Genomic DNA, 27,701 nt, shown 5'->3' on the forward strand with positions numbered 1-27,701 from the left:
AAATAAAACTTAATAACTCTTGAACCAAACGATTAATCTCGATGAAATTTTTAACAGAGATGAGGTTCAAGCCTGGAATGTTATCTGTCAGTTCACTTTGACGGAGCAATGTAGGGGAGGAGGAGGAGGGGGAGATGTACAGAAATCAATATAAATAAAAATAAAAATGACTAAGTTTGTGACAATAACTCTTGAACCGATCTCAATCAAATTTTTAACATGTATGAGGTTCGGTCCTGGAAAGTTTTTTAGAGTTTGTTTCACTTTGATGGTAGAACCCAGGGGAAAAGAAAGGGAGGGATATATATGTATATATAAAATAAATAAAACTTAACTTTTGAAACACCCGACCGATATCAAATTTTCAACATATATATATATATATATATATATATGTGTGTGTGTGTGTGTGTGTGTGTGTGTGTGTGTGTGCAAAAAATTAAAAATATAAGTACTGTCTTTGTGACTTCATCACTCTTGAACCAGCCAATCGATCTCAATCAAATTGTCAACATAGATGAGGTTCTGACTTGGGGTGTTTTTTTTTTTTATCAAATTATTTTGACAGTAGGAGGTGGGGATCTAAAATGTACAAAAATAAATAAAATGTAATAACTCTTGAACCACTCGACCGAACTCGATCTCATTTTCAACATAGATGAGGATCGGACCTGAGGTGGTTTCTGTCATATCACTTTGAGGTGCAGTTTAGGGGAGGGGGAATGAAAGATATTTAAAAATGATCGATATTAAAATGGAGTCTGTAGTTTTAGGGGTCGCTGAGATAAACAGTGACACTTCCGATGCTATTTAAATCCAAGTTCAGCCCGTAGCTTGGCCGAGGGAAGAGAAGAGACATAAACACAATCGAAAATGACAAATATTATTGTCGAATCCATAGTTTTCCAGTTCGCTGAGTTGAACACTGACACTTCCGATACCGTTTACGACCAGATTCAGCCTCGTAACTTGGGGAGAGGGAGATACATAATAATGATCAAAAATGACCAAATATTAGTGTCGAATCCATAGTTTTCGGCGTCGCTAAGGTGAACAGTGATACTTCCGATCCCGTTTAAATGCAAATTCAGTACCGCAACTTGGGGAAGGAACAAGATATATAAAATTATCAAAAATTACCATTATCAATGTCGAACTCATGGTTTTTGAGGTCATTGAGATGAACAATGAATTTTCCGATGCCGTACCTCGCAACATGGGGGTGAAGGAGATATATAAGTTTATTGACAATGAACTATATTAGTGCCGAATCCCTAGTTTTTGCGGTCTCTGAGACGAACAGTGACACTTCTGATGCCGTTTAAATTCAAATTCACCCCTGCAAATTGGGGATGGGGATGGGAGATAAATATAAAAATAATCGAAAATGACCGATATCAGAGAGCGCTTTACTAATAGCAAAAAGTGACTGAGTAACAAAATATATTATTATTATTATTTTTTAAGTTTAATCCAATGAAGTGGGTAATTGATGCTAGTAATCCTTATTCACAAGTGAGACTTCAAATAACTTGGAGTTTGATGCCGTTATTGTGCATTTCCAATACAGGTCAAAAGTATTTATATAGATTGAATTTACACAAAAGACACAGACAGTTGAATCATTTTCAGTTCTCACTCAAATTATTCTAAAATATTAAGAGGTTTGATTATAATAATTATTATTTTAATTTTCTCTCTCTCTTTTTTGGTCAATATTGCTAAATATATCATCTTCATAATAGCTATTCTGCCATTATTGGCAGGTTACTTGGTGCAACTGAGAAGCTTCGACGTTCGGTGGTCCTCAGCTAGTCTCTTCGTCTTGACGTGGCAATTTTCTGTTTTAATATTTTCCTTCAACTAGTCTCCTTCGCTCTCTCCCTCTCTTTCCTTCCAGAATACCCTCCAGCACGTCCCTCATAACACAGTTTCTCCTCAGCCAATATTCTAACCAGTTCCTCTTCCTTCTCTTAGCAATATCTAAAATTCTTCTTTTTTCCCCTGCTGCTAATATTTCTAACACCTTCTCATTCGTCATCCGTTCAACACAGCTAATTCTCTCCTTTTTACTCCATGCCCATGTATCGAAAACCTGCAATTTTTTCATCGCTTTTGCGTAACGTCCATGTTTCTGTCCCATAGAGTACATATTGGAATCAGTAAAACAAAATCTCAATATTTAATTGGAAGTTTTATTAATACAAAGATTAGCTAATTGTGGTTGAAAAGAAAAATCTGACGCCTTTAGAGTGCAAAAATAATTTTGCAATTCATGGTATTTCAATTATCTGTGCCGTCTTGATTTTCTTTCATGCGTCTCAGGGGTAACCTTCCCAGTTTGAGAACCAGTGGAGTGTTGGATTTGTTAAAAAATATAAATAGATTACGAAACGTTGTGATTTAGGCATATCTTACAAGTAGTGAAGCGTGGCACCCATTAAAAAAGAAAAGGTCACACTATTATGATACTTACACAAAGTTAAACTATATTACATTTAGAAACATACATTATATTTCCGTTACTATTGGCGCATTGTAGAGTTTATTATCCTTTATATCCATGGTAAACTTTACCTATGAAAAGCTTAAGATTTCTTAAATGCAAGACTTGCAAGACTCTTGCATGCAAGATCAAGACTGGGTGTGCAAGACCAAGACCAAGACCAAGGGTTCCAGTGCAAGACCAAGACCAAGACTGGATGTGCAAGACCAAGACCAAGACCAAGACCACCCCGGTCTTGGTCTTGGTCTTGCATTTGCTCATCGCTATTTAGGAATTGACGATAACTCCTAATATACTCATATTTCACAAATGGGACTTTGATATTGGAATCTGTGCGCCCCAAATAACATGAAACTGCACTTAGGTGAAAATAGCAAAATTTGCACATTCGCGGTTTTGGCATTGGACCGACGCGCTGGCAATGTAAGAGGAAGAGAAACCTAGCTAAAGGCAGCTGGGCAGTAATATTGACCACATCAATAATCTATGTGCCAGAGACTCGACAGTGTGGAGCTGTACATTCACTTATATTTTCTACTGTACTTGCTAAGTCACTTAAGTTTAGCAAAATTATTAAGTAATTTAAGTTTTGAATAATATCAAGACCACTGCTGATACAGCACATTGTAATTTTAATACTCATCGTATTGAATTGGACTTACTTAGTAAAAAATGTTATCATTTCTTAGCTGAGATCATGAACTCTAAATTATCTACGTTAAATCTATGTTGAAGTCTCATTCCACTTTGTTTTTCAGTTCATTTACTTTATAGTCAAGAACCTATTCCTACTTTCTGTCGTCTCACTCTTACAAGTATATTTCTTAATTAATAAAATAACCGATATCTTCCTTTATCCGCATTCTTATCATCACCTTACTTGTGGTCAATCTATATTGTCTACAGTTTTGAACGTCGACGCAAGAGATCATCGAACAACCAGAAAATGACCTGATAGACGTGGAACAAAACTGTCGGAAAAGCTTTGGAAAGGGAGTCAAAGTTGAAAATTAGAACGGCGAACATTTAACTACGCTGAACTACAAATTTGAGTTCTAGAAATTCGTACCTTGTTCTAGTTCATAGAAGATTGTCTATTTCAGTTCGTTAAACGCTTTTGAGAATGTGTTTCATTATTTTGAAAAGTATCTTTATCTCGGCTAAGTATAACGCCGCAGAAACATCAGTATTGTCAATCTGGGTTATTACTCTCCTAAATTTAGTTTGGTATGTAGCATTAATTGTAGTAGAGTACCTCGAGTACTCCCAGATTGTTCTCATTAACACAGGGTACACCTTATATTACCCATGTTGTTAGTGCTAAAAGTACGCACCTATAATGTGCTCTTAGGTACTGTTAGGGAATTTACACTACTGATTGTTCACGGTCAATCAGAACCGAGAATGTAAATTATACACATAACTTAAAGATGTAGTCAACATGTGTTTCGAGTCATAGATATGCATATTTAAGTGTTTTTTTATATATTTGTGTTCCAGTTTCGGCTATGTAACATAGCCGAAACTGGAACACAAAAATATAATCTTATATATATATTGCTTTGGTGAGTTGGAGTTTTATTAGTAATCTTGAATTTTGCAAAGCTACAATGAATAATTTACAAGTATTTCTTGTGTCACGATATGTCAATTATGTGAGTCTAAGTGAGTAACTGTTCTCTAGCAATAAAAGAAAAGGATAACAGGTCCATAGCTAACGTTGTTGAATTCTGCCAAAACCTGGATGTTTACCAGATGAGTAAAGTTGCAACTGTTGTGTAAATGCCAACCTGGATGAATTCTTGGTTGATTATTGAAGTAATACGACGAATATACTGCTTAAGTACTTAGAGACCCATACTAGAACTTGGCGTTACTCTACATTTCTCTTTGAGTATATACGAGTGACTTGATGAGATGGTGTCTCCTTGAAGAAAATACTTTCTGTTCTATCACTTTCTGATATTTTGATCAGTGGAGCATTTATATAACTAAAAGGTGCTTACCCTACAACTCATGGTTACTAAAATTCAAGCAGAAATTACTACACATGTGTATGAGATTTCTTTTAACAAATCATTGCTAACCAATACCTCTTACGGACCGAGCATCTTGTCAACACTCAGCATCTCACATAACTTACATAACGCTATCCGACGAAATGTGTACATATTTACAATAACATTACAATTTCTAAAACGCTTTCGTTATCATAACATTTTACAGATAGACTAAGTTTTGTGAAACAGCAATTTCAATACAAATAGAAATAAACTTTGGTAATCTTCAAAATTAAAATTAAAATATACAATAATTTTAAATACTAATACGAAATATTAAAGTCCTTAATAGCATCGCTATTCGAGCCGCGCTGGATTTAGATTCTCAACCTATTCACCACCTGTCCACGAGAAGAGATAAAGAAGACCCACAAATGGAAGGACGACAGCCCATTGAAATAACTATGAAGGAAGGAACAACGAAATCTACTAGTAAGTATAAGTAGACGGACCTATCCCGAAAGCTCTTTCCCTTCTTACCATTCTGAGCTCCTTCCTGGCTAAGCAGTTAGCGTACGCGCCTTTGGTGTGGGAGAACTGTTTTCGATTCCCGACGGGAGCTCAAGTGGTTCGGATTCCACGTTAATCAGTAGGTCCACGTCTCATATAGCCTCACTGCTGGAAGAGACGTTAAACTCAAAATCAAATTAACTCAACTCAACTTTTTACCTTTCTGTTTTCCTTTAACATCACAATCTATTTCTATTATGCACGAGTTCAGTTACATTCAAAAGCAACTTAAGTCCGATCCCATTATCTTACACGCTACTAGATCTATTTTCAAAAAAAAAAAAAAAAAAAAAAAAATTCCTGGGCGAGACTTGTCAGTTCAGAAATCCCCAATATTTAATGTGCTTTAAACTGGCAAGTGGCGACTGCACAATATTAACTGGTTCACTTTCTACTTTTTAAATGTTCTTCTTTGTCTTTACGTTATTCACTAATTAAAAAAAAAGAGAAAGCGAGAGAAAGCGAAGCGGTGGGCCCAAGATTACATTTCAAGTGAGAACTCATTATGTTATTGCAAATTTTGTTTCAATTTATATAGTTTCAGCTCTTAAAAATAACATTTTATTTCTGAAAGTTCAATGTTGAACGTAACCTAACGGAAATTGTGTTCTTAGCGGGAATCGAACTTTTGAGAGTACATCCGTAGCATTATTAAGTGCGTTACAAACTGTGCATCATTCCTCTGATCAATAATTGCACAGAATAAACACGTCAATCTAATTAATAATTTGTTATTATTTCAAAAAAAAATGGTATTTTCTGTTATTAATCATTAATTATAATATATCGTAGCTGCTATTACTACAAGTATAAATAAAATATGGGATAAATTGCCACTTTTTTGCATATTATCTCGATATATCGTAAGTAGGGTTTCATTTAAGGTTTGGCGAGCAAAAGTACTTACTTCATCACGCAATCTGAAATGAGAGCGTTCAAAATTAAAGCTTGACAGAGAGGCTTATATTTCATTAAAGTTAGAAAAAAATGACCGAAATTGAAGTACCTTTGTAAGTTTTTAAAGCATTTATTAAACTAATAGTAAGTTATGCATATGCAACCACATACATTGCAGATAACATATGTATTTTCGATGAATGTTGGAAATACAATTTTCACCTCCTCGCCCGGTCACGTTAACAATTTCGGGTGAATTGCACCTTGAAGATCCTCTGCAGTGTAGCGTTGCCTATGAAACGAAAAATAAGGTTTTCTTGTCTCGGAAATCTTACAGAAAGTCTTCTTACTTTATTAATTTATAGGTTTTTTATATTAGAAACATTGAACATTAAAACAATGTTAGAGATCTAAGATTTTGAGTGAACTAGTTTTGTCCACGAAACTCATGAAATTTCAAGTCTCATCTCGATTTTCGTATCGGATTTGAAAATACTCTCATCTCATTTCCGAAAAGAGGGCAAAAAATTTTTGCTATCATGGATAAAATAACTGCTAATTACGTGTAGATTGCAAAACATCGTGAAGAAGACCTTGGTAATTACTAGCATGGGTGCAGACGAGGAAATGAGATAGAGCTCTTCCAATACAAATACTTTTAGAGAGAAAATATCACTTTCACGACACCTTTTTCGAGACGAGATAGACTCACCTCTTATCTCGTGGTCAACCTTAGTTACTAGTTTCTCACTCCAGTGCTGACGAGCCTGACATTTTCAGAGAAGAAGCACTGTAACGTGAAACTGCAAGTCAGAAGTAATCGAATGACTACACAAATTTTCAAGCCGCCTAAAATGTTATGAAACCTGCGATTACAAGGTTTAGCATGTTGCATAACATTTAAGGTTACCACCTTGTAAAAATCTGAATTTCTTTTAATAACACACGTTTCAAGTCTCCTTATCTTCGCTGAACATGAAATACTACATGCGGATCTTAACTTTAATTCTGGGTGAATACAATGTATTTAGTGTGGCAGCAATTTGAGAATAAAATTCTGAGACGAATATTCGGATCCAAGAGAAATGGGAATGGGGAATGGCGGAAACTTCATAATGAGGAAGTACATAATTTATACCGTTAACCATTGTTAAAGTCATCAAAAAAAGTCTAGGAGGCTCAGGTAGGTAGGTCATGTAGCCAGAATGAAAGAAAGTAGAAACGTTTTCAAAGTTTGAACTGGAAATCTAATCAGAAAACGACCATTAGGAAGACCTAGGCGCAGATGGGAGGATAATATTAAAATGGATCCAGCAGAAATAGGAATACAAAGTATAAACTGGATCCAGTTGATTATGGATATAAATCAATAAAGAGCTTTTGTGAACACGATATTGAACTTCCTAGTTCCATGGGGCATAGAATTAGTTATATCTACATAAACAGAGAAAAGGCTAACTTCATTAGTCATTACTAAGGTTAGGATTTTTGCATATTTGTGTTTTCACTCTAATGTGATATCGATGCATTGTCTTCATATATATATATATATATATATATATATATATATATATATATATATATATATATATATATATATATATATATATATATATATATATATATATATATATATATACGCTACAGCTAGTTTAGAACTGAAATAAGGAAGTTTTATAGTGCATATAATACGTATTTGGGAGATTAGTCTACCGTCGTTACATATATTGCATAAGACATAGAATTAGTATGTTTCCCATGTTTTAAAACTTCATTCTCTAATAAAATCCTGGAAGGAAGAATTTCGAGTTTATAGATACCCAATGGCTTAGTATAGGGGCGCTTAAAATATATTATTTATCTATTGAAATATCTCCACCTAATTTTAAGGGTTAAGTAAAGAAAAAAATGGTGCGGGAATCATGTGCTTAGATGAGGATAAAACAAGACTTGTTATCTATTTGCCAACAGCCATGACTCATTTCAAGAGTAGCAATATAATTCTGTCAATCAATGAAGCCAATTCATATAATTGTTCTGTTATGTGTACAGTCCGCAGAAAAAAAAAACTGCAACATGAGCATGTAAGTTTATTGTGAAACTACGCCTAACAGCGCAGTGAATCAACATAACGCTAAGTGGCACGAATCACGCAAGGAAAAACCTCGACATCCTGCACACTTATTTTGGAGCAAAAGACTTCGTCGTTTCACAATCAACCTACACGCTCATGTTGCAGGTTTTTTGCTACGGGCTGTACATCGTGTTTGAGATCGCGATGCCAAAAGCACAGTATTTCCAAACCAGAAGTCATTTTCAAGCAGAGGTTGATTCGCGATGAAACCTTATTAATTGATGGGGAATATGTGTACTGTAAAGTATGTGCTAAACAAGTATTTATTATTTTTATGTTAGTAGAAGAAAATAATTGTTGTTTCGTTCTCTAAATAGCAAATCTGAAAACTTTACGTAAATTCTGTAAATATGGATCAGTATGGCCATGTCCCTCTACGCAAACATTAAAAAACAAATTCACATGAACACGGTTCGAAAATCTTTTCTTCACTGTCATTTAATAATTCACTGCGTTCCTGGTTTTCTGTAAAGAATCAGGTAAAGCGAACAAATCTAACATTGTTAAGACTCCTCCGTGGTGCTTTTACATAAATATAAGTAGTTAATATCAATGATGATTTCAGGAGGTTTCCCGGGGCAGATCTCCCACTCTTTGTCAAGAGCATCAAAATTTCCACCGGGGTATAGGGTATATATCCGATTTTGCTCCACGTAGGCCACTATAAATATACCACATTGACTTGACACTTTACTCTTCCGTTTCAGGCGCTGCTATCGGCTGAAGGAATTCCACTCTCTTTCGCTAAGGCTCTCTCGCTTAGCAGCTGCTGAACCCTTATTGGCTCAACGCGTGGGTGTGTCGGGGTGTGAGCTTTAGTTCGCATTTTTGCCACGGCTCAAGACATTTTGACAGCACAATAGCATATTCGCAATATTACTTTCATCTTCATGTATTGAAAGTCTTCACCGGGAGAAATTTGAGACCGTTATTGGTTGGTATATATTTGAAGTAGTCATTCATGCGTTTCAAAAATAAGAAGTATTCAATAAAGACTGGAGACTTGCAATGTTAGCAATATCAAAAGGCAACTGAGATTTAGCAAAGAATTAAATTTTGAAGTGGATAACACAATTAAAAGAATTCGGGTCAGAACTCTCCACAGAAATACAACTGATCCTATTAGTAACAACACAAATGCTTCCAAGAGCAATTGGAAAAGCATTTGTGTAAAGTGCAGAGTCAAATGTTGAAAAAAGGGAGTAGAGGATGAAAGGTCTATAACATGTAAATCAAGTGCTTCAAGGAATAATGAATCTAGAATTTCTCGGCTTCTCGGTAACTGACATTTTATCATTAAAATATTGCCCTCTTACAACTTTTCACACTGAAATCATTTTCTGTTCAGAGATATATATGAAGTATTTTGACGAAAGATGCGTACTGCACCAAGGAGATCAGGTCAATAATTGCCATAGCCAAAGAAGATTCAACAAGAAAAGATCACTCTTAGCTAGCAGGCTTCATATTGGATTAAGGAAGAAGTTAGTTAACTTGTATATATAGAGTGTTGGACTATATGATTCAGAGACTTGGACATTACGGAAGTTAGAAAAGAAATATTTAGAGAGCTTCGAAATGTGGTGTTAGAGGAAGATGGAGAAGATAAAACGGACAGAGAATAATAAACGAAGATATTTTAAAACGGATAGGATAGAAGAGGATGCTTTTAGCCAGCATCCAATTGGATTGGAAACATCTTGCGAAGAAATTGTCTTCTTCAGACCACAATAGAAGGAAAAATAAAAGGAAAGCGAGAAATAGGAAGATTAACACAACTGATAGATGATCGGGAAACAGAAGAAAATATCGTGAATTAAAAGAGGAAGCTGAAGATTGAGAAACGTGGAAGAAACATTTCCAGGCCCAAATCTAAAATGAATTTTAAAAAATATTAGTCCCAGGACCTACAAAAAGGCAAAACACTTTAATAATAATAATAATAATAATAATAATAATAATAATAATAATAATAATAATAATAATAATAATAATAATAATAATAATAATAATAATAATAATAATAATAACTAGAAGAAGAAGAAGAAGAAGAAGAAGAAGAAATATGTGACAAGCGAAAACATTTTCTGCAGAAAATATAGAAAGTTCACTAACTATTCGTGTTATTTTATGTTCAATTGTTATTTTAACATAAATATAGGCACAATTCTACGTATTACTTTTGTCTACACATTCACCAATTTGTTGTACTGTAACTCGTTCACACTAAACATGCTCGTTTACAGTAACAGATAAAATAACGTTAATAAATAAAAAGTAGAAAAGGATTATACGAGAATGCTTATCTCTTTACTGTATATTTTAACCCATATTTACGCTTTTACTGCATATTTTCGTGCATATTTTCGCATTTTTTAATGCATGTTTTGACGGTGTTTTTTTAAAGTGCATATCAATAACAACTCTAGTCATAACATTTCCAAATCAGAATTAACAGAGTGGTTACAAAAATTTGCAAAGCGCCTAAAGTGTTATGTAACCCGTGATGCAAGGTGTGGCACATTGCATAACATTTAAGGTTACCACCTCAAAACAAAAAATATTCCTTGAATTATTTAATAGCACACGTTTTAGTCTCCTTATCTTGGCTGAGCAGTAAATGCTACGTAGGGATTCCAACTTTAGTTCAGAGTGAATATAATGTATTTAGTGTGGCAGCATAACAATTTATTATTATTATTATTATTATTATTATTATTATTATTATTATTATTATTATTATTATTATTATTATTATTATTATTATTATTATTATTATTCAATACGGAGCCAAGAAAAGTATTTTAATGAAACTTAAAACGTAGTTCAGTCAAGTATAAATGTATATATGTAAGTATAAATATCGGAAAAAGTGACTATTTTCAATTTTTTTGCCAGAATGAATAAATACTTGTAATACTTAATTTTATCTTTAAGAGTCCGTAGTATGCTCCTCAACTGAAATGAAATGAAATCTTTGAGTTTAACGTCCCACGATTATACTTGCTAGGCTAAGGGAGACGATGATTAAAGCGAGTGAATGATGATAGAAGAAATGGTGGAATGAGAAAGTGGGAGGAAATGAGAGTACCACGAGAAAACCCACGAGCACGATGTTGTTCACCACAAACTTGCTTTGCCGGGGATCGAACTAGGGACCGTACTCTTCAGCGATAAGCACTCTACCACTGAGTCACCGTGCCTCCCTAAAAATAATAACTGTATTGTATTGATAACTTAAAGACAAGAAAACAATATTGAAAATTTAGAAAGTAAATCATTTTTACTATTTTGTGAAGCATCTCTACAAAATAACAAGCTAATAGTTTTAGAGTCTTTTCTTACAGAGATCTGAATATGAAGTTTATGGCACCTTAATCGCTGGGTACTCAAATTTCCTTATTGCATGCAAGGTCTTGGAAACAAGATTTCTTTATATAATAGCATTTTAAATGTTCTTCCCTACTTTGTATAATTCTCATATTATTATTGTTATTGAACGATTTACAAAAGTAAATAAATAAATAGACAAATACCTGAGAAGTAAATACCCTTAATATACAGGGTGTTTCAAAGCAACACCGACAATGTTTGGGAGGTGATTCCTGACATCAAGATGAGACAAAATGTATAGACCAACCTGGGTGCAAAAATGCTTCCTTTCGGAGTTATACACTGCCGAAAACACGAAAAAAATGAACTTTAAAGGTCCATAGCTTCAAAACTATATGACCTACTGTAGTCGGGTCAAGACTTCACTTAGGAATTAATATGTGTGCTATCCAAAAAGACATGTTTCAGAATCCTGCGGTACTTCCGCATCATTTTTATAGAGTTGGTGAGTGCTTCAAATTAGCCCGTAGCCAAACTTCCTCTATAAAAATTGTTGCGTGAGTACCTCAAGATTCTGAAATATGGATTTCTGGATAGTGCACATATTAGTTCCTAAGTGAAGTCTTGATCCGACTACGGTAAGTCCCATAGTTTTAGAGCCATGGACCTTTTAAAGTTCATTTTTTCATGTTTTCGGTAGTCTATAACTCCGAAAGGAAGCACTTGCGTACCCAGGTTGGTCTATACTTTTTGTCTTATCTTGATGTCAGGTATCACCTTCCAAACGTTGTCGGCGTTGGTTTGAAACACCCTGTATATCCATCCAGGCCCGTTTTTAACATTTTTGCCTGCCCAGGCTATTGCAAAATTTAGCTTCTCAGTATCAGGAAATTTCTGTACTTTCCAGAGCCAGAATATATATTTCCAGTCCGAATCCAGAGCCAGTCCGAGCCAGAGCCGGTACTTTCCAGAGCCAGTCCGAGAAAATTTAACTGCCCCTAAAGTTGTAGCTTATTTTGGCCCATGAGTAACTCTGGTTCTGTATCAATTTCTTTTTGGTGTCTCTCGTGAATTGTGTTACGGGTCAACCTTTAACAATCATGTCTGCTTATTCCAAATTATCCACTTTGGTTAATTGGTTAATTTGGCGTTTAGTATCAATCCCTATCAGCATCGAGGCTATTTGAGGCTTAGACTTAAGCTTATTGTGGAATTAGAACCTTTTGAGCTACCACTAGGTACTGAACCCGGGACTAAAACACCAAAAGCCAACCACATAGCCACGAGGTAACAAATTTTCAATTTTGTTCTCAACAGGAACCCAGATTTGTAGGGATATCTGTCCGTCGTTATTGTTTGCGAAATGGGTTAAATTTGTGATGGTTTCGTGGTGGTCTTCGAATCGATACAACTGTTAGTAAAATATATATTTGCAGTGAATTTCTTTTCCTATGCCGCAAGGAAGAGCCTTAAAACGTAATAAATACACACATATATATATATATTTGTGAAAGAAATATCAAACAAAACTAAAAAGAATGCAGAACAAACCTGTTCTTAAGTTACAATATATATTTGTATGTAAGTATGGAAAACCAAAAACCTTTTCTTATAAAAGAAAAAGAGAAAAAGTAATAACAATAATTTTAGGAATGATCCCCCAAAAAAATGGACCAAAAATTGCTCTCTTGGCCAATAATTCGTTTTTGGATCAGGGGCCACAAAATTTTTGAATGGCTCCTAAATCGACTTTTTAATAATAATAATAATAATAATAATAATAATAATAATAATAATAATAATAATAATAATAATAATACGGAGTAAGCACTTCATACTGAGTTAAGTGATAGTTTGAGTTTGGCTGCGTTATATGCAGTTCTCCAGATATAAGGTCTAAAAGAAATTTTCTTTTATTAAAATATAATGGATTTTTTGATCCAAAAACAGTGGTAATTCAAAACTAGAAATACTAATGTGTATATATGTATCATACTATAGAACGGTATATAATATACTGTATGTAGAAGATAAGATCCCGTTTAAATTATAAGACGCAAGATCTAGAATTAATAAATTTTAAATAAAAATAAAAAAAATTCTTTGTAATTATTTTAAAATCGCCCTTTCAAGATGACCAGGGACACTTTCTGTGGTGATCGGAATAATCAATCAGAGAGCTTTGAATAGTCACACCGAGTTGAAAACCTTCCCTTATAAGGTAAATATCCTATCACCTACACCATGTCGTTTCATTCTCGTCATATCATTCTCAAATTTATCAATAATAAAGTTATTATATTTCATAAACAGTTAATATATTCTGTATTGTTTCTTTTCTTCATGTATATGAAATGTATGCCATTTGATGCTAATTTAACTAATACTGATTATTTAGAAGTAAAATTTGGTTCAATAATATATCTCTATTCAAAAGTTAATTCCTAAGAAATAATATATAGGAGTATCTTCGCTTACAGTTTACTTACAGAAAAAAAATATCGAATACTATTAAATTCGAAGTATTAAGCAAATGTAGTTAACTTACCTTATTAATGTTGATTTACTTGTAATGTAACAGGAATTTAATACACCAGTCGAAATATTGTTGACGTCAGACGTATTCATCACATATTATGTGTTGTTTTTTTACGGTATGTTCTATAATTGCTTTCCGATTTCAATTTCACTTATTTCACAGCACATGAGAGAAATAGGAGGAAATTTATTTTTTAAAAAAAATTGTGTAACACTAGAGTAATTCACAAACAAATTCCACTTACAGATTGTAAGCTTAGAATGAAACTCGTGCCACCGGAGTTTTGTCTACTGTCGCGACATTCAACGATATCGAATTTATTTTATGTTAGAGAACGGATTTTCCATTTAGGCCTGCAGTGATTTGTTGCAAACGTGTTCCTGCCCGTGAACAGGCCTCTCCGACACTGTTTCGAGATACTGACATTCGCTCTCAGATGGCAGCACAAGCAGTAGCTCGCATTTGCAGCAGCGCTACTGCACCCTGGCGGAAGGGTTGAGCTAGGCAACGAAGGGTTACTTCAGCACTGCCAGCTCCATCAAAAAATTACCAAGCAAATATGTTCTAAGTCTATTCCAGTTGTGATGTAAGATTACATGAGGATTCGAAACAGTGTAGCCAGTTTCTTTACAAACTAATCGATAAAATTTGTCCGATATTAGATCCAAATTACCCAAAGGATCAATCGCATTCAAAAAGTTATTTTTTATGAGATGTATATTTCACCAAAATAGGTAAAGCTCTTGATGCATACAGAGCTCTCTCGTTGATATATCGTTAGCGTAAACGTTTTAGGAGCGGAAGTCCCGGTTCTATCCCGGCGGAGCTCAAGTGGTTCAGGTCATTAAACTGTAGGCCTACGTCTCATATAGCCTCGCTGCTAAAAGGGACGCTAAACCACGATCCAACCAATCTTGATGTATGAAAACTTTATTTGATTTAGTTCCTCATAATAGTAATGGGGCGTTTACACTTGGTCGATTTAGTCGCACGGCTAAATCGACTCACTGCATTTGCGACTAAATTGAAGCACCTAGGCCGAATCAGATCGATGGATGTGTTCAATTGTTTCAACCGAAATTGAATGCTGCTTGTCGACTCGCTCTCCTCTAGTCGATTCGAAATCACTGGCAATTTTAAAGATGTCCAAGCAAGCAGTAATTGGTACAATTTGCGGTGTTATAGCATAAGAAAATAGAACGTCTTTCAATTCAGTTGCTGGTCGATTAGTCGCCTTCGAACAACAAGCGATTAAATTGAAGTCCCGTTTACACGGTCGATTAAGTTGAAAGTGACGTCAATTCAACTGAATCGAACGCAAATCGACTAAGTGTAAACGCCCCATAATTTACTTATTGCTACTCCAGTGCACAATTCTTACCATAGGGGGTCGCGGTGGCTCAGTGGTAGAGCGTTCACCTCTGGTTCTTGGTGTTCGTAGTTCGATCCGAGCTCTTGCCAGGTGAATCTTATGCTGGACAAACACCATGTGGTGGGTTTTCTCAGGGTTCTCCCGTTTCCTCCCACTTTCTTCATTCCACCATTTCATTATTTCATCATCACCGTCTCCTTTAGCCTAACCGGCATAATCGTGGGACCTAAAACTCAAAGATTTCATTTTCATTTTACAATTCTTATTAGAACAACTAATTCATTCCCATGTTTCTCTAATGAGTTTGTTCTCAGTATGGCCGCCCGTAGAAATGGGAAAAAGAGGGGAAACTTGCTTCCCCCTGGATTTGGGACAGGGGTTAAGTTATTCGAAACAAATGCCAAAATGTATTAAATTTTCTTACTCACACACTATGGTATTTATGTTATATTTAAACTGAAACACTACGTTTACAGTACTCTTTAGTTTATGGTAATGTTTCACGATTATGTTCTTTATGCTAAAGGAAGAATTAAGGCAATGGAAGGAAGAATGGGTGGAATGATGATGTGAGAGGAAACGGGGGTAGCCGAAAAAATCCACCAACACGATGCTATCCACCACAAACTTACTTGGCCGGGGATCGAACCAGGGGCCCATAGATACAGAGGTAAGCACTCTAGCACTGTGCCAATCAGGGGCGGATCCAGGGGGGCGATCGGGGCAATCGCCCCCCCAGAAGAGGAAACTTTCTTATTTTATATATATAAATAAAACCCATCCCAAAGTTTGGAGCCCTTAAAAGTAGCAGTATGACAACCCATCGCCCCCCCCCAGAAGTCGGTCCTGGATCCGCCCCTGGTGCCAATGTGCCATCTATGTTTTTGTTAAATACTATAGTACTAAATTATAGTACAATTACTGAACAGTATTTTTATTTAATTTATTTAGTTAATAAAATTGCAATGTCCGCATTATGAAGTATTAACAGTTTATGTGTACCGGTACCAGGGGCGTCATTTACAGGGGACAGGTGGGGGCAATCCCCCCCTCCAAGAGTTTGAGGAATACATATACTTTAATGGATTGTCTACTAATATACTAGTACAAAACGTGAAAGTCTTATGTTGGTTGTGCTCTTGCCCCCTCAAGCAAAATCTGAAATGACGCCCCTGATTGTGTACACTTGTATCAAGGTGCGTGTGCGAGTTCGCGACTGTGCTGTTTGCGTGTGGGTCTTTTGCCCCTTCCCTTAAAGAAACCCTGCGGACGCTCCTGTTCTCGGTAAAATGTAAAATAGCCTTTATTGCTCGTGTAGCATAATTCTTGTAGAAGCGATAGAATACATGAATAATGGAGCACTGTACTAACCTCACACTTTATTACTTCACTCGTATTGCCAGTGAACACGTTTTGCAAACGAATGACACTTGTTAAGAAAATAAATTAAATGAAATCTTTGAGTTTTACGCCCCACGGTTATGCCGGCTAGGCTAAAGGAGACGGTGATGATGAGAAATGAATGAAATGGTGGAATGAAGAAAGTGAGAGGAAACGGGAGAACCCTGAGGAAACCCATGCAAACGGAACACTTGTTAAGAAATCTAAACGGAAAATTTAAAAAGAATCAGAAAGCTTGAGGAAAAGATGAAGAAAATATTAGATCAAAATAAGTTAAGGTGATAGAAGAATGTTAATAGAATCAGTCCCTATGAAATATATAAGCACGGGAAGGCAAATGGAAATAGGTGACTAGTTTGCGGTTCTTTGGAAAGTATTATTTATGAAGACATGTTGTTATTAAATTGAAATCTTTAAATTTTACGTCACACGCTTATGCCAGTTAGGCTAAAGGAAATGGTGATGATGAGAAACGAACGAAGTGGTGGAATGAAGAAAGTGGGAGAACCCCGAGAAAACCTACGAGCACGGTGTTTGTCCACCACAAATTTCACACGGCGCGAGCTGGGATCGAACCAGGGACCCCAATCACCGAAGGTGAACGCTCTACCACTGTTCCACCGCGCCCCCTGTTGTTAATTTGAGTTTAACGTTCCATTTATTACCGGGACTATGTGAGAAGCAAGGCCGGACTGGTTACATTTTTGTCAGCCTGGCACCTTAACTTCAATATAGATTGTGCTTTTAATTTGATTATGTTATTTTTATTTTGTACTATCTTGTTTTTCTTTTAATTAAAAAGACAGACTACACACAAAATAACACACACAATTACTATATATGCATCCAATGTATTTTTCTTTTACCTACTAGTTATCTTCAAATTTGGTTTATCGCCTAATTTTAATGTTCTCTAATTTTAATGTTTTTACAACTTTTTAGATTTGTACTTTGTTTCTGTCCTGTGAATTGTGCTTTAATATTGCGATGAAACACTAAATTTGCATTATAATTTGTCGTAGAAACAGGATACTAATATATATATATAAAGGGTGGTAAGGACGTGTCCATGCAGACAACGAAATTACAATACCATCATTAGTTGTTTCCAAAATACAAGTCGTGTTAATTTGCTTTGGGTTGTCGAAGTGTTTAATTTTATTCTTCTTTCCTACCTAAATATAGTTGTACACCTTCTGCTTGAAATTTTGTTACGGAAGCATGTACACGAAAGAAAATTAAAGTGTTGAAATCGACAATTTTCTCCAAGCTAATAGAATACCTAAATCACTCTTACAACTTGGTGAAACTTTCAGCAACGAAGCAAGAAATATTTAAGTTTTGGTAACCAATATCATTAGAAATAAATGTTTTCAAAATGGTCATTGACACCTCAATTCAGCAAGTGAATTCTCCGTTTATTTCGAATGAAGCTTTTATGTAAGACATTGGTTCGTCTGTAATGAAAATATTTCCAGGGAACAGCAAACGTAACTTCACTTCAGCAAAAAGTATTTAGCCAATCGACCTGAAATTTAGTACACAGATGGAGATTAAGGGTCTTCACTACAGCGAAATTAAGCTCCCGCTAATTTTAGAAAATGAAATGAAATGAAATCTTTGAGTTTTACGTTCCACGGTTATGCCGGTTAAGCTAAAGGAGACTGTGATTATGAGAAAGGAGTGAAATGGTGGAATGAAGAAAGTGGGAGGAAACGGGAGAACCCAGAGAAAACCCACGAGCACGGTGTTTGTCCACCACAAAGTCCACACGGCAGGAGCTGGGATCGAACCAGCGACCCCAAGCACCATAGGTGAACGCTCTACCACTGAGCCACCGCGCCCCCTCCGCTAATTTTAGAGTTTTTCTGTAATACCTTCAAAACAAATAAAAATATTTGAAAAGCAAAAAAGGTAGTGAACTAGACAATACGATTTTCAATGTGATACCTTTACCACAATTCACCTATTTGCTTTTGGTATGCAGCTATTTACAGAATCCACAAAAAAATGCTAAATCTATCTACAGTTGCAAATCGAAAGCAGATAGATGAGTTGTGATAACGGTATCACATGCAAAATCCTATTGTCTAGTTCACTACGTTTCTGCTTTTCGAATATTTTTATTTGTTTTGAAGACATTACAGAAAAACAATAAAATTAGCGGTAGTTTAATTTCGCTGTAGTGAAGACCTTTAAGAAGTGCCAATTCTGAAATGACACCACTCAATATAGGTTAAGAGGATGGTTAAAAAATCGCAAAAAATATAACTCATACATATGTGGCATCACTTATATAGGTATATGACATATTGAAATGTTTCACTATTTTCACTGAGTTGAATAATATATAAGTTAGTATTTTTCACCCTTATATTGGTGTATATGAGCAAGAAAACATGCGAGTTTGAAAAGAAAATTGATGTTTACATCAATAGAGAGTGTAATTAGTCATTAATTGAGATGTGTATGTGGTCAGTATAAGTGATCGGTATGACAATTGTGTATTCTCTTAATTACTTTAATCTCTTACTTGTATAAATAATTTCATTATTTATTGTCCTTGCATCTCTAATGACTCTATACCATGGGCGCCCGAAGGGGAGAGCAAGGTGGGGCCCGGGTCCCCATCTGGCTCACGAAAATGCATACGTAATATAGCAAACTACGTATATTAAATACCCGTAATACCAGACGTAATATAGCTTCCCTAGAAAATTTTCTTCGGGCGCCCCTGCTCTATACCGATCCTTCCAATAACTAGAACGTGGTCTGAAGATGGTGAAACCTTGTCTCGACGACAGAGACTCGTATTGTGACAGATTTTCGTGATTTCCTTAGCAATTGTTATCGAAAGAAAATAGGCCAACGTATATACATGTATTTCAGCTCATTTTCGATAACTGTAACAAATCTTCGCGAAGTTATAATTCTGATTGCTGTGGTTTTGTTATGTCGTTTTGGAAAACAATAGCTCAAAACCTGCCTATTTACAAAAAATGATGTCATGCTTTAAGACATCCCTGGACTTTATGTTTTGTCAGGTTACGAAATAATATCTGTAAATAATTTCCCTGTTTCTAAATGTAAGACATTAATTTGCATTGAATGTATTCTTTTTATCACACACAGTGGCGTATTTACGATTGTGTTTCGGAAGGGGCTTTGCTAACTTACGGGGGGGCTTTGCCTGAAAATGTGAAAATTCTGCAAGATATTTAATATACTTTACTATAGTAAGTAAGATTTCGGGGGAGGCTTAAGCCCGGAAGACCCCCCTAAATACGCCACTGATCACACATATGCTCTTCGATGAAAAGTAACTTTTTATATAAATTGTTGAAAATCTATAATATACGTTATAAATTTTGATTTCGTTCCCTAATTCTTCCCTAGTATTTTTCTCTGACTTTGTCAAGTTTATGTACTACTTACTTTTAATTATGCTCACAAATTGTGTAAATAAATGACCCCATTATGAGCGTACTGACAAGTATCTGTCATGAAAATGCAGTCGAATTTCGGCCGACGGAACATATCCCAGTCATGTGTTCCTCGAACCTGGTTTTTAGTATATTAACAATGTTTTTAGAATTTTTCAATGTCTTACAATGTAGTAATCGATCCCTAGACTGGCGTTCTATCACAATCTAAAATTCGACTCAAAAATTAAGATTGGTTGCTTTCGCTCTGTATCCTTTATTTGCTTTATCACCAAATTGTAGTAATCCATTGTAATAGAAAAAAAAATGTTTTAGAACGTAAAAGCACAGTGATGTCTGTAAAGTGTGAATATTGCTGCACTGATATAGCAAATATAGCAGTAGAATTTTTGCACGCAAATTTCTGGTTAAGTTCGCTGTCCTTAATGTGCCTCAGCTATGAAGAAATGCACCAAATATATGCACTGTCGCAGGAAAAGTAAATATAAACTTATGTTTCTTCCGAAAGTAAGGTTTCAATTTTGCTCAGGATCTCGAGATTACCCAAGAATAGGCAGCCTGTCAATCAAGGTTGGAAAACAATCGATAAATTTAGTGTTAAATTTAATTTGTTTTGAGCTACTACAGAACATTGTTAACTTACGTTTAGGAATAAAAATTATAATAATACTTAAATGAATCGGTCATTTGAGAAACACCTCATATCCAAAAAAGTAAACTTTCGGGAAATCAAAGAAAACCCAGCTGGTCCATAATTTAACATCATATATTTTTTGAATTTTTTGGTATGTTTCTACAGGGCTTTGGTAAGCTATTTCTACCAAAATAAAACTTTATTATTTTTCTTTTGATATTTAAAAAAAAAAATATATATATATATATAAACGTTGTTGTAGATGTGTTGTTTCTCAAATGAATAACTAAACGATATGTTATCAGGTATCAAATAAAAGGTAAAGCAATTCAAATTATTAATAAAAATCAGTATTTTCTTTTTGAAATAATATATACACATTTTCCAAACATTGTTTCTTAAAACAGTTCAATGTCATCCATATCGATAGTTTGCCGGCCATAAATTTTTGAATAAAATTCACCAACAATGTCTGCAGGTATATAGGCTTCGACTTTCTTTAGGTCATTGATTTTGTTTGTATTGATAGGTACACATTTTTGCGGGCAGGCACTGATTTTTGGAAGCTCTGGTAAACTAGTTCCCGATTTTTTCAAGTCAAAAGTTTGTTCATTGAGTCCACTAATAAAGTTTTTTACTTTAACTTGGCGTACATGTTTATTAGAGTAATGAAACTCCATAAAAGATGAAATCTTGAATTTTATTGTGTTTTCCCTTGGGATGTTCCTTGCTTAAGTCTCCGTAGATATTACATTTTTTTTAATAAAATTGACCACACCATGATTTAAAATCCTTTACTTTTTCACTTTGTACTATTTCCACCAGGAACTTGTCCTGAATAGCAGCAGAGTGCAACATAAGTTGTTTGGATTAAAATAGAATTACAAAACACAGTGCTGGAACCAGCCACATTAAAATAGAATAAGAAAAGCAGTGCTGCCACTAGCCACATTTTTTGTAAGTCATTTGAGAAACAACACATTTCCAGGAGATGAGGTGTTTCTCAAAGGAATTGATATTTTCTAATGCGCCATCACCATGGTTACTAAGTGGAGATCAGTTGTTTTATGCGTATTGCATTTGTCTAGCCTTCACCAACAATTTAATATGTCTAACTCAATTTTGGCCAAAAATGGACATGAGGTGTTTCTCAAATGATTGATTCAAATAACTTTGGAAAGATACTTGTTTGCTACAAGTGAAACTACTACTATAAATTTTAAATTTTGATGGTGGGCTCAGCTCTGTAGCTAAGCCGGGTGGGCCAAAGTTTACCAGTCCACAATTTGTGATAAGTGAGCTTATAGGATGCCAACCACATGAGCTCCCACCCGAAATGAGACACACGATGTTGTCCATCACCAATTTACGTAGCCTGGGATCGAATCAGTGACCCCTCGACTAGAAGTGAGTGATCTACGCTCTACCTCTGAACCACCGTGTTCCCTGGTGCTTCGTAAGTGGGTGAGACAATGAATTTGTTCTTTTGTAGTAAAAAAAATTTCAATTTCAATCCACAACAAGTATGATTCCATGACAATAATATATTTGATAATAAAAATAATAGATTGATTGTATTTGGTATCCAATTAGGGCATCGAGGCTGTATGAATGGTGTTACTCACGAGACGAGAAGTACTTTTTCAAATTCGAGACGAGACAAGAAACATTACAATACTCGTCTCATTTCCGAAACGGAAAACGCTTTTCGAGACGAGATATGAAAAAGAATTCTTTGAGAATTGAGACGGAGCAAGACGAGAAAACATTATTTCTCTCATATCGTATTGTATCGTGGGTAATAAATAGTATGTATGAGATGGGAAATACTGCTTAAAGTGGGATCCGAACCATAGCTTAGATTCAAGCTAGGTACTCCACCGAAAGTCGAACCCAGGCCAAAGTACACGAAGGCACGCGTGTTAACTACTTGGCACTAGTATTGACCAGGGGACGAAAGTCGAGATGAGAAGCACATTTTCTAATTCAAGACGAGACGAGACGAGGCAAGAAATTTCATGAATCTTATGGGTTACTCTAGTTCACTGCTCCAATCATTTGTAATAACCGTATACATTAAAGACAGACTTTAATATTCCTATTCCCAACAGGACACTTTATCGTCTCTGCCAATATTGAAGAAATTAAAAGTAAAAATCAAATATACTATAGTTCCGTCCATTGTATTTAATGGACGTGAAAGTTGGTCGTTGATTTACAATAGAGAATGAGAATAGAAATGAAGGGTCTTTTTAAAGCTAAGTATTGAGAAAGTTCAAAAAGAGACGAAGCGACTGGCAAATGGAAAATAAATTACACAACACTACATACTATCACATTATATCACATGTTATGGTTTCCATTTAAGACAATTGAGTAAAATTTCAGATAGTGGACTTCAATATGGCGAACGTCATCGCGCGTCCTCAAACATTTTCTCACATTCCAATTCAGTAGACTTACAGTCCTACTTCAATTGTATTTTGCAGCGTTTATCATTTATTAGGTTGTTTCCACACACACACATATATATATATATATATATATATATATATATATATATATATATATATATATATATATATATATATATATATATATATATATATATATATATATGGGGCCGGATTATTTAGAGGGTGCAAAGCTCTCCCCCCCGTGTACGTGTATCCCCCCGTACAATTGCATATATATACTATCTAAAATGAAAAGCTAGCAGTGAAAATAGCAACACTTTCCGAAACTTTCTGCCATCATGTTTCCGGGTGGGGCTTAAAAGAAAGCAGAGCTTTGCAAAAGCAATAGTTTATGTTGATTTTCTGAAGGTTGAAGAAAAAGGATTCACCAAGCAAAGCAATATAACATTTGTTAAGTAGGGAAGAAAACAGAAACCAAGAGGAGAGAACATTTTTTTTTCTGCATAACACTTGCGTCCCTCTTTAAAATATTTTTCTCCGTTCTTTGTATCAGCGTTATCAGGGGTAAAGACTTTTGGGCCACTCTGTATTGTCACATGTCACTTTGAAGAGTTTCAGTATGATTGGTTATTTTGGTAGTTATTGGTGCACTCCCTCAGACAATCCTGGATCCGGCCCTTTTTGAAGATTGGTGCTGAAAATTTTTAAAATATAAGCTGAATATCTTCTAAATAAATTTAGCATGAACTCATAGCCTAGGAAAGGTAATGAAGTCTGGAAATTTACATATTAAGTGCTTACTTAGTCCATGCTGCGAGTCATCTTCTCTATAACTTCCTTAGCAATTTTAGGAACTGGGATTGAAACTTAAGGTTGGTGTAAAGGGACAAGTTTTCCTGATAGATGTCACCACAGTCTTCGTATCTCTCAAGTATTTTTTTACTTTTCACGAAAATTTACAATTTCTCTTACAAATTTCAACCTAGAGACTTCAAATTTTTAGAGAAGGAACTTCATAACCTATCGAAAGCAATAATCCGTGCCGATTTTTTATTTAGAATTTTCTTCATTGTTGAAACAGTTCCATTGTTAAAGGTGTGGATATCTATTTCAAGAATCAAGCCATTTCAACAATGAAGAAAATTCTATATAAAAAAAATTGGCACGGATTTTTGCCTTCGATAGGTTATGAAGTTTCTTCACTAAAAATTTTTAACTCTCTAGGTTGAAATGTGTAAGAGAAATCGTGAATTTTCGTGAAAGGTAGAAAAATACATGAGAGAGATATGAAGACTGTAGTGACTTCTATCGGCAAAACTTGTCCCGTTAAACCAACCTTAATCAGATGCATATGGTGACTCGGTGGTACAGCGCTCATCTCTGATGCGAGAGTTCCCTGATTCGGTACCAGGTGGTGTCAATTTCTGATGGACAACATAATTCTTCCATAACCATCCACTTACATTAACCATCTTCCTAGTAGCAGAGAGAACTTGCAAACCGCTTGCTGTAAGCTTGAATAGCAAGTCGGCCAAACTTGCATCCAGCTTGATTGGAAAACTTGCAAGCATGCTGCAAGCTGGATTCCAGTAACGAAGTTGCATGGGGTAATCTTGCATTCAGTATTCCATTCAAGCTTGACGCAAGCATTTTACAAGTCAAGTCAAGTCAATAGCCAATGAATGACCAGTGATTCTATGAAGCTCTGCGAACAGTTACCCTCATGTAACTTCGCTACTGAAATCCAGTTTGCGACATGCTTGCACGTTTCCCAATCAAGTACAACATCGCTTGTAAGTACAACAAAAGACAGATTGTATGAAAGCATGCGCTTCAAGTGCAAGCGTAGAAAGTTGAAAGCCAAGCACGCTCCAACTGGCCGAAAGCTTTCTTGTTACTAGGACTGTTTCCTTAGGCTGTTTCCTAGGCTGTTTCCTTAGGCTGTTTCCTTGGGCTGTTTCCTAGGCTGTTTCCTAGGCTGTTTCCTTAGGCTGTTTACTTAGGCTGTTTCCTAGGCTGTTTCCTTAGGCTGTTTCCTAGGCTGTTTCCTAGGCTGTTTCCTTAGGCTGTTTCCTAGGCTGTTTCCTAGGCTGTTTCCTAGGCTGTTACCTTAGGCTGTTTCCTTAGGCTGTTTCCTAGTGGGATACAAAAATGAAAGATTTTATTTCATTTTATTTTTAAGATGCCTAAAACCAGAAACTTCTTCCTTTCGTCAAGCAAGGTAAAACTAACTAATGCAGAATTACCAGAGAACTCGTTAACTCAAATTCAAATAAATATCTAAATAGTGTATTTCTTCCCACGCACGGCTTGTTTCTCTTAGACAATACATTTCCTCTAGAAATGAAGTTAATATTTTAGTGGAAGTTTTTCGCTAGGCAGATGGCTACTCTGCTCTTTATTTGAGGTACATTACCTCAGTGCACTTTGGATCAATAGCAATGCATTATGAAGAGCAGTCTCGTGGTCGCGAAATCACAGGCTCTCGTAATGGGTTGTAGACCTTTCAATAAAACAAAATACGCTTTTTTTTTTTTAACACGCCAATTACAAGAAGAAAACTACTTTAGAGATGGAGGGAACTTAAACTTTACAAATACAAGCCTTTTGGGACTTTTTCAGTCGAGAAACAAAGAACCTGCATCGGAGATTGCTATGAGACAAAATAAAAGCATCTACTTATCAAAATTTTAGACTATTCCAACATTTGAATTTTAGATTCAGCAGAGCTAGGGTCCGAGGAGTTTTTTTTTTTTCTTTTAATGTATGTGTGGAGGGGTACCTAGAGTTTATCTTACATACCATCAAAGAGCTGGAAGTTTCAGGCGGCTGAAATTGGTCGCAAGGTAGCTAGAGCTCTCTGGCCTCCCTCTAACTACGAATCTGAGACGCAACTTTCTTTTCCTTTTGCAATTTTGTTTATTGTACAGTGTATTTCCGGGTCTAGTGGCTAGCGCGCGCGCGTCATCGGTGCACGGGGTCCTGGATTTGATTCCCGGGAATTTGAACGCATTGCAGTGGTTCGATTCCAGCTGTAGGTCCACGTCTCATATGAACCCAGTACTGAAATAGGATGTTAAACTCCAACCAGCTACTAAATGTACTTGTAATAGCTACTAGTGTAGAACTGATAGAAGAAACACAATTGTACGTAAATTATCATGAAATCACAATTGCACACAACAAATTGTAAGTAACAAACTAGTAGTGTTGTAAATGATGTTTAGTTCCGTTAAAGTGATTTTATTTCATAGCGATTTGTAAATATCACTTGTTAACATGTAAGAGTTGAGAAACGGGCACCACGGGTACATCGATAAAAATATCAGGTTGTTCAAAAAGTAATGAGTCTATGGGGGTCAAAGCTGAGAGTACAGTTATTATGATTTGAAATGACATTATAAACCACAAATGCGCCATTTTGTTCAATGACATTCTGCCATTTTTCTAGCAACTCCATAATTCTATCGCTATAGAACTTCTGTGGTTTAGAACACAAAATGTGACAAATGATAACCATAACCCTCCTTTGAAATTAATTTAACATCATTCAGAATGCTCTTCAGAGACTGAAACAAATTACAGTATAACGGTGCTAGGTCGAGGTTACACGATGGATGTACTAAAACTTTCCAGCAAAGTTCTCCCAATATCTGACGGGTCATCTAAATATATGCGATCTGGCGTAGTCAGCTTGGTATTTAGCACTCTTTTTGTCTACCTGTTCCAGAAGCTTCTTTTGGATTGCCGCGCTAATTGCCATCAGTACATATTCGAGTTTATCCTTCTGCGCGACGGCAGGAACTCGCGATGAATGATGTCATTACAATTCCACCAAACGCACCACATAGCCTTCCTAGGCATCATTGTTGGCTGTTACCCAGATTATGGACATCTATTCGCTTCGACCACGATCTTTTTCGCTCATTCTTGTCGTATGTCATACACTTTTGATCACTCGTGAACAACCGCTTTAGAAGTGTCTCCAGTTCGTTACGTTTCAGTAGAGATTCGCAAATAGAAATTCGATCGAGCAAATATTTTTGAGTCAATCCATGTGGCACTCAAATGTCGAGCTTCTTCTTTTGTAGCAAGCTTTCTCCAAATGGTTTAAAACTGGCAATTGATGTGTAGGTCTTTGGCGATGTTATGACTGCTTACTTGCCAATCTTTCTCGACTTTTGCTGTGGTTGGTCTTCTACTGCGAAGAGTCTACCGGACATCGAAATGTTCAGAACAAAAGTAACTGAACCATCTTATCGTTGTTGGTTTTGATGACGTATCTTCCTCATAAATAGCACAAATTTCTTCAGGAGTATATGCAGCATTTGTACCTTTATTGAATTGAAAATGTCAAATGTAGCGCAGCATTGTGAAAAGTTCACTCATCTTCACGGGGCAATATCAGATTATAAAAATTTCAACACTGCACATCTACTAGTTTCAATTGTAAGC

At 35.6% G+C, this 27,701-nt stretch overlaps 1 protein-coding gene across 1 annotated transcript in view; it reads right to left on the reverse strand.

Moving 5' to 3' along the window:
• LOC145670990 (centrosomal protein of 104 kDa) overlaps positions 1 to 14,396 on the reverse strand; it is a 279,449-nt gene extending 265,053 nt beyond the window's left edge. The window contains exon 1 of the mRNA XM_081739624.1: positions 13,989 to 14,396. The gene's annotated coding sequence lies outside the window, so the exon portion shown is untranslated. The remainder of the gene's footprint in view (positions 1 to 13,988) is intronic.
• Between the last annotated feature and the right edge of the window lie 13,305 nt (positions 14,397 to 27,701).

This window comes from Thermobia domestica, chromosome 2 (assembly GCF_964235325.1).
Source record: "Thermobia domestica chromosome 2, izTheDome1.hap1.1, whole genome shotgun sequence".
Taxonomy (NCBI): Eukaryota; Metazoa; Arthropoda; class Insecta; order Zygentoma; family Lepismatidae; genus Thermobia; species Thermobia domestica.